General features: G+C 29.5%; 1 long non-coding RNA gene across 2 annotated transcripts in view; it reads left to right on the top strand.

The window, feature by feature from the left end:
• Positions 1-11,257, top strand: part of LOC139426076 (uncharacterized) — an 88,988-nt gene extending 77,731 nt beyond the window's left edge. Inside the window, exons 2-3 of one of the 2 annotated variants that reach the window (XR_015435405.1) lie at positions 8,282-8,504; positions 10,415-11,257. This is a non-coding gene — a long non-coding RNA (uncharacterized LOC139426076). The remainder of the gene's footprint in view (positions 1-8,281; positions 8,505-10,414) is intronic. The other variant, XR_011637356.2, reaches the window with a different exon arrangement.
• The last annotated feature ends 3,202 nt before the right edge of the window (positions 11,258-14,459 follow it).

Genomic DNA, 14,459 nt, shown 5'->3' with positions numbered 1-14,459 from the left:
TGAATCCGTTGACAAAAAGGTATGTTCTTTCAGAGAAAGAACATTTTTGCATCTGATTTCGTAACTTAAAAATATCGCCTGCACTAATTAATTAGCATTGAGTCCCAGAGCGTGAAGTTCTGATCATTAGATTCAAAATTATTTAAAGGGGTCCTTTTTTTGAGCGCCATGCATACGTATATATTCTATTTGGAAGCGGTTAGGCAATGATTGAAATTTCAATTGAAATACATATCTAAGACAGAGTTCGATTTGGAACATTCTTCCAAGTCGGAAAGAGGTAGAATTTCGAATTGGCAATTCTGAAATCAAAATAAAATGAATAAAAATATTGAAAATTTATCCTTTTTCTTATTCCCTTACACAATCGTCGGTAATGAATATTTTAATTCATTAAATTTTTGGAAAGATTTGGTCTGAAATTTCCCGTTATTTTTCCCATTTCGAATTCCCGTTATTTTTCCCATTTTCCGTAATCGTTTACTCTACAGGTGGCTTGTAATAATTTGGTAAGTGAAAGTCCTTCGATGTTGAGATAGCCCGATGATTTTTGAATCAAGTATTGGGAGAAATTTGTCTTCGTGGAGGACATCTTAATGGAACAAACCTACATTTGCGTTACATGGAAAGGAAGACCCCGAGAACCTTCCACGGTTAGCCTGACGGCAAGGGGACTCTAACCCATGATCCATCTACCACTGAAGATATTCACGGTGCCAGCTGGATGCGGAATTCGTATCGACCAGTCATCGCTGTGTTTCGAACCAGGTTACCTCATTGGAAGGCGAACATTCTAGTCCCTGAGCAATCCTCTCTGAGAATCCTCTCACTATGCCCATATCTTATGTCCGTCGTTGAACAGCCAACCTAATTTTTATTTACGACTACTAATGTTTAATTCCGCAGCCTTATAATTTTGTACTAAACCAGAAGACATGGAAACTCCTAGATCAGTACCCCGAGAGGTACGATTTATTTCATGATGATTGTGCCATGATAGGTATGATTTCATTGCTACGCCCGTACCAATGAAAGCACAAACTTTCTCAATCCTTAATACATTACTTCTCTAAACATTTGATAATATTTTTAATAATACACTAATGCAGGCCAAATTGAGGAAAGGAAATACTATTAATAATAAAAAGGACCTCTTAAGCAAAAAAAAAATAATAATAGTTATACAATATATATATATATATATATATATATATATATATATATATATATATATATATATATATATATATATATATATATATATATATATATATATATATATATATATGAGAAAATAATAAGTATGCTCATAAAAGAAAATAATGTAAAAAATAATAGGTTACAGATATTATTGCTGGAAAAAATATATAATGTATTTACAAATGTAAAATAAACATAACTCGAAAGCAAAATTTTTCCTCATCAAATTCAATACTCAAAATTTACCTTTTCTTATTTTTTTCTTCACTTGAAAATGATGGTGAAAACTAAAATAGTACATTTTTTTTTTTTATTGAGACTCAGCAAATTTGTTTCAAATCTCATCATTAGAATCACTGAAATTACTTTTATATTTCAACAAGAATCTGAAAATAATAGTATTTGAGAAGGGAAAAAGAATACAAATCAAGATTGAATTTGAAATGGGACGCAGATTAAGATGGAAGGAGAAGAAAGAAAGAAAGAAAAAAAAAATCATATTTGTCACAGGTTGAGGCTTGGGAAAATGGTTTCCCTGTAGCTAGTGGAACCAATTGGAACTTTATGCTTTTTTGAGTTTAGCCGTACAACCCTTGGGTGGTCTTCTCGCTCGGCGGTTTCTTTGATCTTAATGGAGATATTAGCCAATGGTACAACTCGTACAGGTGACATAACAGCAGCAACCCGCAGACGCCCGTTTCTCTAACTCCTGGCTTTATTAAACGATTCGCTTCATTCAAAACGTCTCTCTTTTTTTTATTTATTTTTATTTATGGTTTTTCGGTCGGAAGGTAGAAAATAACGAAAGAGGCGGGATTCTATAAATGGGAAACTTTATTTGGAATGTGACAAATTTTGGGGAAATGAAGTAACTGACAAGTTTAGTTTGCGAGGAGAAAAACTTTAATTGGGTGAAAATCATGCGAAAGTTGTAAGGTATCGCGGAGAAGCATTTTTCTTTGAATTCTTTACATTCTCTTTCTTTTACTTTTTATTTCTATAAACGGCTTCCCTTATCTTTTTTATAATTAGACGAAAAATTTTATGGACGTACAATGGGAAAAACTGTACATTATGCAGTATTGTGACTCATTCAGTGTTTTCATCATAGAAAAAAAATGGGTGATAATTTCTCACCCTTTCTCAAAAACAGGGTGAGATTTCAGAAAGTTAAGTGAGATTTCTAAAAACTGAAAAAATACAAATAGACTTGAAAAAAAAAATTCGTTCATTATAATACATTTTTAACGTCTTCTATTTTTTAAAGCATTGAATATTCTTGCTGCATCATCATAGAAGATTTTGCCTTTACTAGGTATTTGTCCATCTTACATTAGTGCATAAAAAATTTGAACGTCTTACATGAAAAAACCTTACCTGCGGTAAACACGTGGTTGCAGAGAAATGTGTTCTGAAAGGGTTTCCGTGGTTCGGAGGGGTTGTGTTCTGTTGTTCGACAAAGTTCTGAACAATACTGGTAAATAGGGAATCTAGATAACGGGGCAAATGTTGAAAATAATGAAAGATCCAGGAAGAAAAGTAAAATGGATTTTATTCTAACTGGCGTAATTCGAAGCTTTTTCCAAAATGCGAGAAATTCGCGAATTTTGAAATTGATTTATAGAATGCGCGAATTTCTCGCGGTAATCATTTTTTAATGCGAGAAAAGAAAAAAATATGCGAGATTCTCGCGTTCTCGCGCATTAGAAGCAACAATTGGTCATTTTATGAGCTTTCTCTTATAAAGAATAGTCATAGACAATTTTCTTCAACAAAGTTTCTATCTAAAAATGGATAAGGGCAATCTTTTTTGGTATCAGTTAAAAATTAATACTAATGCAATTGATTTGATACAACTGATTCTTATTCAATTGAGTATCAGTTATAAAAAATTGATACTTTTGTATCTGATACACACCTATATTAGTTATTAATTAATAGAGGGGAGTGAAAACTAATGAAAACTTCCTTTTTTTTTTTATTTAATGCAATTTATAAAATTTTTATCTGCGCAAAGTGCAGATTTAAGAATTATTTTATCTTGAAAATAGAATGGCATTTAATTTAGATCGAATGCAGAATTTCAAATATTTTGTTAAAAAATAACATATTTAATATGTGTTCATCATGGTTACTTTTAATGAAGTTATAAAAATGAAATGAATCTGCAGATTTAAACAAGCTTCCAACGATGTCAAATTTCTATAAGTTATCAAATACTTAAAAAAAATTGGTTTATTTATTTTTATATAATTTAATCAGTTGTCAAAACAATATAAATAACTTGACCGAAGAGTGGATAGTTAGATAATCAAATTGAAATTAATCGTTCGAAAAAATTTCTTCTCAATTTAAACCATAAAGAATAAATGATTGGTAATTATTTAATATTTCTATGAAAATACTATTTAGAAAAACATTCAGGTGAAAATTTTAGCAAAAACAAACGATAAAAAGTAATTATTAACTTTACAATAACTATTTGTGGTGGAAGTACTTCCTCAATATTTCAAGTTGAACACAAAAATTTATTGACGTATGATATCGCGAATTTAATGCATCACAAAAATGTAATCTCAAATAGTGGCCGAAATTTTTATCAATGTCTGTTACTAAACGAAATTTAAGGTGTATCAGTATTCAGCTCTCAACTTCTTTGTATCAGTTCGAAAAATAAACTGAATTGGAAATATCTCAAATGAGTTCATAGATTGTTACTGAGTCCTTAACCCTTTCCTTCTCGCTCCCGTGAAAATGACGGGGTGAGGTTTCGCCCTCTATTTCTCGCTCCCGTGATATTTCCGGGCTGAAGTGTTCAGTAGTAACGCGCCAATAAGAATAAAGCTAATTAATTTCTTTTCCCGGAAAACATTTTATTTCTCATTTTACACACCAAATGGCAGCACCCGGATATTTTAAGGTATCTGTAGATAGTTAATTTATTTTTAAACTAGATGTCAGCACTAATAAAAAATAGGCACTTTTATGACAATTTCCTTGAAAATTAACCGATCGTCAAGGGGTTAAAAGTAGGTCCAAAGTAACCATTTTTTCCTTCAGTTTCTCCTTTTTTTCTCATTCAAGCATACAATGCGAGATTTTTTTTCATTTTATATTGTAGCAAAGTTAGGCCTGTATTTTTCCGAAAGATCTGACTTACACTCATACAGAAGGACTTATATTTTCTTCTTCACTCAGATAAAAACAAAACACATTACGTAATGGAACAGGTCAAATCAGCTACAAGAATTGAGATTTACGTATTAAGCGAAAGAAGCTCCGCTCATCTCTAGTTATCCATTGATATGAGATTCATTTCTTCAGCATAAATGAGTATCCTCAGAATAATGGTTCAAAGAATCGAAGTTTAAGTAGATAAATTATTACATTTCTAGTTACGACCATCTAGAGGTTAAATTTAGAAGGTATTTTACTAACTTTATATTTGTTAGATACATATATACAAAATGTACTCGTTAATTTCATGAAGTGTTTCTTTAAAGTTCCAGGTACTTAGTACAAAATACTAGATGCACTGATATAGAACCATCTCTTCTCTATACTGTCAATCAGAAGTTCTTTTTTTCCTACTTATTGTTTCATTAGAAATTATATGCTTTAAAAATGTTCTGATATTTTAGAGGTGCGTGATCAAAGCTTTCTCTGTAAGGGTTGTATTTATTACAGTGTAAATTTTATGAACTCTTATAAATTACCAAAAGATGCTGTAAGCCAGCTGTTTTAAATCACAGCAGTTTTGAAAATTTATAATTAGAGGAATAATTATGATTTATTTTGGAAAATTAAAAAGCTCCGCTCACTGCTCGCTTCACTTACCAAATCCTATGGTTGCATTAAACAGACATCTGAATTTTTGTATTTTTAATTAAATTATTCAATTGATAGATAGCAAAAACTGTTTATCTTATTAAAGCAGTATGTATCACAAATTAAGTTTCCAATTCTTTTAAACCTTATAAAGAGCGGGGAGGTTCCTTCTAGCCTTAAATAAAGTTCGGGCCATATTTGGTGCTTTTATTTTATACTTACAAGCAAGCTTAATACATTGAATATAACTTACGCGATTTTGTGCATGAAACAAACGTTAAGCACCTAATCAATTAGTAACTCTCTCTAACTTGCAAGATTTTATTTTATAATAATAGCAATGTAATTAACTCTCTCACTAATCTTCATGATCTGAAGACATGTTTAATGTGATTTCCAAGGAAGTTTAAAAAAAGCAAAGGTTTATAATCTTAATTACTTATAATTATTGATGTACTTATTTGATTAATTATTGATGTACTTATTATTATTGATTGCCAAATGTTAGCTATCACTCTCTATATCCCCTCGATTGCTTCGCAATCATTTTTGTTTTTGAAAATGCTGAAACCATTAGGATAAATAAGAAGATTAAATAAGATTAATGAATATTCTTCTTTTTGACTTATGGATAGATTTCACCTATTAAATTTGTGGGACCCAAAATCCTGTTTCTCGTTCATTAAATAGCATGTTGACACCAAATTATATAACATTCATAAAATATTTCAGGATTCATTAAATATTAATTATATACGTTGATTAAATAACATGTTGACGTTGCGAAATTTGTTGTTGAAATTTGTTGGCACGTGCCACACTAGCAAGTTTCTAGCACGTTTTTTGTTTTTCAGTGGCGCCATTTATGGCCAAGAATTCGTCTTCAGCCACACACACATCACACCCGTTTACAGGGCGGACCCATTCATACATCCATTCATTCATCCACAGATCGGAATTTTTGACCTGAATCAGAGAACGATCGATCTCCAATCCAGGGAGCATGGAGGACTGTGAGACTTGACAGATTTAACGTGCATCAGTCACCACTTACTACACGGGGAGTCTTCGGCCGGCCGGGTTCGAACCCACGAACTCTCGGACGTGGACCCAGCACCCTACCGACCAGGCTATCCTAGCCATACCTAAAATTTGAACGTGAAATATAGTTTTCCATAATGTGGTGGTCCTTTTATCACTGATTCATTTTCCGTTTCCTCAAATGTTTTTCCCCCAGAATGTTTTTCTCCCAGAATAGAAGAGAAGTATCAACCCCAAGTAACTCATACTTCAGTAGTATCGATATTTTTTCAATGCAACTAGTTACAAATGAGTAAATCTGAACGTTATGACAAACGTAGTCAAGCCCGCCTAAAAAACACCTTTTTCATTCTTTTTCAGAAAGGTTTCCTTTCTCATTTGCCGGTCTACTAGCAAAAAAAAGAGAATAAAAAAGAGAATAATAAATAAATAAAGTGAAATTCAATTTACGACATCCTGACCCTCATTATGGTATGACAACAATGGGGGAAAAGCTGATTTTATGGCTAATTTCGAGAAGTTTAAAGGAAGGAAACTAAACTGCAAATATATTTGCTTAATCCCTTTCTTAAACTACCATTTCGCAGTATTTCTTTTCTTTATGTGCGTTCGAGGCTGCATTTATTGCGAGTGGTTGCCAAACTTGAAAGAATACCGCTCACTAATCAGTAAGCAGCTGTAGTTGTTAGTGTCGTGTTTACTTCCGTTAATTTCGCTCTGTGGAGTAAACTAAAAACAAACGAATAAATTATTAATTCCCACAGATACCCTGCATATAGAGGTTACCTGGTAGTCAAAATAAATTCTGAATTTCGTGGGAAATACATGGTTTAACATGGATACGCAATATTATGACAACAGTCATAGATATTTGAGGTGGGACCGGTTCCAAAACTGTCATGTTATATTAATCGGTTTGCATAGTTGAAGTCAATTTGAAAACGAAACAAACAAACGCGAATTGTATTCATTCTTATTGTAGAATCATTCTTTAAATATCATGTTCTTATTTTAAAATATCATTTGTTTCCTTAATAAAAATGGAATTGCACGGTTAAAGTCACTTAACTGTTATAACTTTTAAGACTGTATCATGCAAACAAATGAAATACATTTTTTTTTCTTCAGTTGTTGTTAGTTATTTCTATGCTTGGTAAAAGTTCTTATCCATTGCTTGGATATCAGATGAAGCTTAGCGAAAAATCTTTAAATAATGTATATTAAATTATAGAAAATAGAAATATCGAGCTTAAATAACAAATTTTAATGCAAATTCCACTTTTCGAAGAGTTATTTTAAATATTTTCAAATAAATAAATGAAAAAAAAAAAGCACTGAAACTGGTTTATTGTATCTATTCACTGCATTTTCTTCGATCAATGCCATATTTTTTCCCATGAAAAAATTTTGCAATCAATTTTTACGAAACAAATTATGCCTTGTTTTAATAGCTGAAACACACTTGGATAATTGAAAATTGGAAGATATGAGAGATGAGAAGATCAATGCGATTATTTTAAACTATATATATAATCTTGTAGTGAAGCATTATCTGGCCTTTAGAACCGACAAATAACTTAAATATTTTAAAAGTTATGAAATTTTTTTAAAAATTGCTAATTTGGCAACATTTTTAAACCTAGATGAAAATTATCAAAATCACTGTCATATTCTCGGTTTTTACAAATTTTTATATGCCCAGGTAATGCAGCATTGGAGTAAGTTTTTAAATGTTAAAAAATTAAACCACAAACGTTTTTGATTTTTCTCAAAACCGTGGCTTTTCTCCATATTGCATTTTGCGCCATTTTTCAAAATTAGCTGACTCAGTGCTAACTTGGCTACACTTGACCTTAACAGTCATGAGTAACAGTTGCAAACTTACAGCAGTTATAGAAATAGCATATCATTCGCAAAAAGCCTCATTTCATATTTCGATGGAGCCTTCGAAAAAACAGCCTTAAAAGGTCATTCCAAATATATATAAAAAAAGTGATTTTGTAAAATCTAAATTTCATTATTATTATTTTTTTAGCTACAGAAATTCGGAATTTATCATTGGTTCATTAGGAAATTTCACCTTCGTTTGAATCAGGAAAAGAGAAAGAAAAAAAATGCTAAGTTAGGAAATTGGTTGAATAGGTGTTGGGTAATGTACATATAAAAGAAATAAATCACTACATTTCCTTCTCAGGTGTTACTTCTTTTTCAGCACCCCCAGCAAAGCAGCCATAATAAAAAAAACAACAAGCATGATCAGAGCGTATTTTCTTGAAAGTGAAACTCAGCATCCCACCCAAGTGAAACTCCTAAACAAAAGAAGCTGAAAACAAAGAAGTGTTTGAGGGATTCAGTTAATGGAATTTTTCGCACCAGCCTTTTAAGAAGAAAAAAGAAAACACGTGAAATGCCTCAATTTGCCACCTATGGAGAAAGTAAAGAATTTGAATAAATTTCGGTGTGTGGTCGATAAAACAAAAGATAATTTTATACCTACCCCCGATTCACGCCGGAAGGAACATTTCACGTAATTGGTACTTAAAACTGATTCAGAACAATTTTCGTTTTTAGAAACTAAGAACGTTATCCACTTTCTTTATTGAAATAATTCCATTCAGTTTAAGAAATTTTTTTTCTAACACTCTTCTTTTAAAATAAGATTTTTTTTTCTTCTTTTAATATTAGTGCGGATTTTCCTTTGTTTGGGAATTACAGGATTAAAAAAAAAAGTAAATAAAATTGAAATAACGTTTTTTAATTTTTTTTCGTATTATAGTAGAATGGAGCGATATCAAAATTTTAATATTGCGATATATTGTCGTGAAAAAAACGTATTAAGCAATATATCGGGGTATTATCTAATAAGGGAAACTAGGGAAGTGTGACTCGCCAAATTTGAAATAAACTAGTGGAATGTATGCCTTATGAGGAATAATTTTAGGGGGCAACATTCGTTTTGGCCCATAGAAGGTCCTGTGAGAGATAAAAAATAATTCAATGCATAGAAAAATCGGTATTTTATTACTTCAATGCAGACTATTAGTTATTGTAATTATCTCATACTCCAATTAATTTTGTGGTACTTTCACGTACCATATAATGCATATTTATTGTCAAAATTGATTTCGAAAATTTTATATATCTGTAGTTTTTCAGAAAAACCTGTTATGTTAATTTAAAAAAAAATTTCACATTAAATTTTTAAAATTCTTTTTTCAAGAAATTTTCTTAATTAATTGAAGTATGTAATTGCAAATCAATTAATTAATTAATAATTAATTAATCAATAATTAAATAATAATTAATTATCAATTAATAATTAATTTGCTAATTAATTAATTAACCAATTAATTACAAATTAATTGGAGTATGAGACAACTACAATAACTAGTAATAAAATTGAAGTAATAAAATACCGATTTTTCTATATATTGATTTATTTTTTATCTCTCACATGACCTTCTATGGGCCGAAACGAATGTTGCCCCCTAAAATTATTCCTCATAAGGCATACATCCCACTAGTTTATTTCAAAATTGGCGAGTCACACTTCCCTAGTTTCCCTTGTAAGCTTAATTTAATTTAGGTTAACATACTATTTTTATGTGTTGAACAATATTTTTGCATTTAAATAAAAATACACTTCTTATAGAAGATTTCTGGTAACATTATCACGTTAATGAACAGTCTTTCCTCACATTAATTCTAGTTTCGCCAATATCATTATATAAGTATTAAATACTTATATTTATTTCTTTACTACATCTGGAGCAGCAGACTCGCAATTTGGGAAAGCAAACTGAGTGACCCTCCAATGCTTCTAAAATCTCGGCCATGTAATGTTGATTAAATTTTAAAATTTTGCAATTTTTTAAATTTTTTAAATTTTTATCTTATTACATTTAGTTTATTTACAGTTGTTATAAGTAATTCTACCATTCACGAATTTTTAATTTGCAGACCCTATATAAAAATTGTGCAAGTCTAATAGTTTTTGTGAAAATAAGTCTCGGTATTCTCAAATTTTTAGAAACTTAAAAAATTTTTAAAAATTAAAAACTTTTATTTTTTAAAGAAACAAATTTTAAGTCTATGAAAGTTACTAAAAATTGGCGCAAGTGAAAATTAGACAAAAGATTTATTAAAAAAAAAAAAATATTAAAAATGCTTGATATTTTTTTTTTGCATTTTTATTTATTTGTTTATTTTATAAGTTGTATGCTTTTACAGACTGCGAATATGAAATATAATAATAGTGCATTTGTCCTTAAGTTTTATTTTTAGTACTGTTACATGCATTTAAAAGTAAATTTGTAATTATAAGGTGTATCACTTTCTCTTTCAGAATTTCATCATGTTCTACGACGGAGTAAATGTTGAATGTGGAGTTAATATGTTTCGATTTGTTGAGGACAGCTAAAATGCACAGCCCTGATCAGTTGTCATCAAAAGACTCACCCATAAGAAGAACATAATATTTATATCCTTTCAGAAAATTCTGAAATTTGATACGAAACGTTTGCGTAAGCAAATATTACAAATGAAATATAAGTGTCATATTTTTGTGGTACTTTGCTGGTTGCAACATTAACCTGTTTGTGTATAACGTTTTATATCTAAGAAGGAAATATAGTTTTTGCGTATCTACATATATATCTACATATCTCTATTGTGAGATTTTTTTTTTTCATTTCTCGTAGTGAAGCGACTTGGTAAACATACAAGAAATGAATGTCAACTATGGAGAATGAATGCACATTCATTCTTCATAGTAGAATGGAGAGATATTATGAGAATGATATTATTTTATTCTTCATGCTTGATATATTGTAGCGGACATAATTCCATGTTTTTTTGTACTTGTGTGGAAAAATATAACTACCTTGAGTTTGAAAACACCGCAACAACATACACTATTCATTTTAAGTTTCTTCCAATACTTACAAGCAGTATTAACTTTTGTATCGAGACCAAACTTTAAGCACTTAGAATTATTTGATTCGCATGGCTACACATTTTTCTTTAATTGGGTATACTATAGCCTACGTCACAGATCGTGTTATTCCTACTAAATTTAACTAGTAAACAGCATTTTCTGCGAACCTGATTTCTAGCAACAAGTAAAAGCATCAAACGAAGTGTCTTGTTTATAAGTCGCTACTCGCCAGGTTGGAATTGTATTAGTCTAGTTCCTTTGGAAATAATTTATATTGTTGTTTTACCGAAGTTTATGAATTTAGTAAGCATATTTAAAACTCAGTTTATTAATTAAACTAAAAGGTAAATGTTATTCCTAGTAAGTGGAAGTAGTTGTGCTTTTTTCATATTATACCCAATTGTGTGTGTTTTTATTTCCTTTGTTAAACAGCGAAATTTCAGATACTTGTATTTTTGTATTATTTCTAATTTTTAAAAAATTCAAACTTTGTTTTTAGAGAAATTGAGTTTTTAGAGAATTTTATGCCATGCAATAAAATTTTTGAAATATAAAACTAGAGTTTTACTTTTATAAAAAAAAAAAAAAAAAATATGAACTATGTAATTTTAATTCTAAAATTATAAAACACAAATGAGGTGTACTTTTGATTTAAAAAGGATTTCTTAAGTTTTTTTAAATGATAATATGCATGTAAAAATAATTTAAATGATCAATGTATTGAAAAAAAAAAACAATATTATAATAATAACTATGAATGTATATTGCTTATTCTCAATAGGAAGCATTTTACTTTTATGAATAAGTCCTTTTATTTATTTCTGACTGAAAAATCTATGAATTGTCTGTTAAAATAGACAATGAATAGTTTGATAAAGAAAAATCAGTTTAAAGTTTTTTTTAAGTTATTAAATTATTGACTAAATCGTATGTTAATATCTATTATCATATTTTTTGTAAAAGGAGAGATGGAAAAAAATTTAATGGATACGATTAAATATCAACTAAAATATACTTATTTAACTTATATATACATATAAAAAAAAACATAAATGTTTTGTTTTGAATTTTAATTTAAATATTTTATCTTAAATTGTGCTTTTACTAATAGTAACGTCCGATGTCCGTATCAAATTGTAAATAACGTAACCCGAAAAGAAAAAAGAAAATTATAGTAATTTCTGAAAAGAAAACAATGCTTACCTCACTTTTTTTTTTTTTTGTGATATCGGAGAAAGAAAAGAAGTTGAACGAGTGTATGATTCATTATATAAATCAATAATAATGGAGTAATGATAATTATTTATAGAATATGTATTAGAGAAGTCTTCTTTGTCTTTCCTCTTTTCAATTTTCTTTTCGTCGCTGAAAAAGCTGCATATGATACTGATGCCAAATTGGCGAGAAAATCTCGTTAAGTACACCACTGTTAATCGCTAAATTCAAAAGAAAAGAAAGAAAAAAACGTTTAAATAAATTAGCCACAAGCAAGTATGAAAATTATTAAGGGCATTTAATTCTTATAGATGTCTGTGCTATTTACATCAATAAGAGACTCAAAAGCTAGAGTTATTTTTGCTTAAAATTATTTGGTTTAAATTTTGGTGACATGAAAATAGATATGTAAGATAGATATTTTTCAATTTATATAGAATGATTAAAATGCTAATTTTTGTAAAAATGCTGAATCATCAAACTACTTATTTATACAATCATTTATTAACAATTTCTATAAAATGAATAACCCGAATCGTCGAACGAATAAATAAAACCATATTTTTTCATAAAATGTTGAATTGTCGAATTTCTTAAGAAATCGTCGAGTTGAATCGTCAAATTTTTCATGCCATTTTTTCAAATTTTTATAATAATTAAATCTTTGCATTTTTATTGAATACTACCTGAATAACAGTTTTTCGTAAGGGGTGTATAAAATTAAGAAAGTAGTCTATAAGCATTACGTACTGAGCAACATTACGTAATCATGTATGAAACTAAAAGGCATATGTCGACACACTTAGCAAAGCTAAGAAAATTTAAATTATTTTTTATTTATTTATTATCATGTGTTGGATTTCCCGGTGGCTTTACGTTACTAAATTAATTGCGTTTCATGTAGTTCGTCCCACCAAAATTAAGATCAACAGTTCTTAGCATCACTTTGCATGATTCTATTGCTGGCCTCTATCAAGTAATATTCCCTTCGAGGGGCCGTAAGACACTAATTTCCCCAGTAACGGTATTAAAACGGCTCAGTATTGGTTTATAATTATTATTTTTTAATAATGACCTAATATCTTACTATATATAAAATTCTAATGATGGTGTCGCAGTTTTCCATTGTTGTCAGTGCATTTTTATTGGCCAGAAAATCACGTGGTGTGATCCAGTTTTTCCTCATTCGTCTCCTTATTGTTTTGGTTGTAGTCAGCATAAAATTAATAAAAGTCATGCTCTTCTTTAAATATTTTTGAAACCCTAACTTAAAGTTATTTTCCTGTACTGCTATTATTACGCTTTTAATTCAAGAGTTTAAAACTAAGAGAATTGATGTTTTCTTATTAGCATTATAATGTAAATCTGCCTTACATTTTAAGATAAAGTTATTTAGAAAGGTGGTCTAACAATTATTATTTTTGAGCAAATAACATTAATATACTGTTATAAATTACAGTTAAAGAGATCTGTTAAATGATTTAGAACTTAACGATCAGCTACATGCACAATGAGATGCAGGCAACAACAAAAAAGTTGTTAATCTATCCTTCCGTTTGGTAAGCGAAAATATTAAATTAAGTATGTGAACTCATCAAATTTGTTTCAACAATATAACGTTATAACAATATAAATGTTATTTTAAAAAAATGATTACTTAGAAAAATCACTTCTTTTTGCCAATAGATCTAAATATCTAATATATATAATTCTCTTACGTGGCTCCCAAATTTTGGCTGTATTTCTTTTCCGCCGGTGGCAACGTTTGCTTTGTTTTGTTTATGTTACTATTTCTGTTACACGGCGAATCGACCCATGATTGCCGCTAAAAATGTCCCATGCCAAATCTATCTGAGGTGACTCAACATATAGCGCTTTTAAAAGCGGAAACTGAAATAACCAGAGAGCATCAGCTGCGGCAATCTCATACTATTAAGCTAGGTAGAAGTGAGTAGTCTTTGTCGATAGATCTCTATTTTAGTATTTTGTCGAAAGCGCTTTTTTTCGCGAATTTATATATGACGAATTTTGATTTATATCACGAATTATACTATAGCACATTTCTAATAGGTTTAACGAATTACATGTCATTTATTTGAATTCAAATTTACTTTAATGATTTAGTATTTACTAAAAAGATGTAATTTTTTTACATGGATTTGAATGGTTGTTTTGAATTCTTAGAATTTTGTGCATTTGCAATGTACCTAAGTTAGTAGCGAGCGAAGCGATCTTGGTA

The sequence above is a fragment of the Parasteatoda tepidariorum genome, chromosome 7 (assembly GCF_982258835.1).
Source record: "Parasteatoda tepidariorum strain Cologne lab strain chromosome 7, Ptep-v5.0, whole genome shotgun sequence".
In the NCBI taxonomy this organism is placed as follows: Eukaryota; Metazoa; Arthropoda; class Arachnida; order Araneae; family Theridiidae; genus Parasteatoda; species Parasteatoda tepidariorum.
Note: the sequence above shows the minus strand (reverse complement) of the source record. Positions and strands in the feature narration are given on the sequence as shown.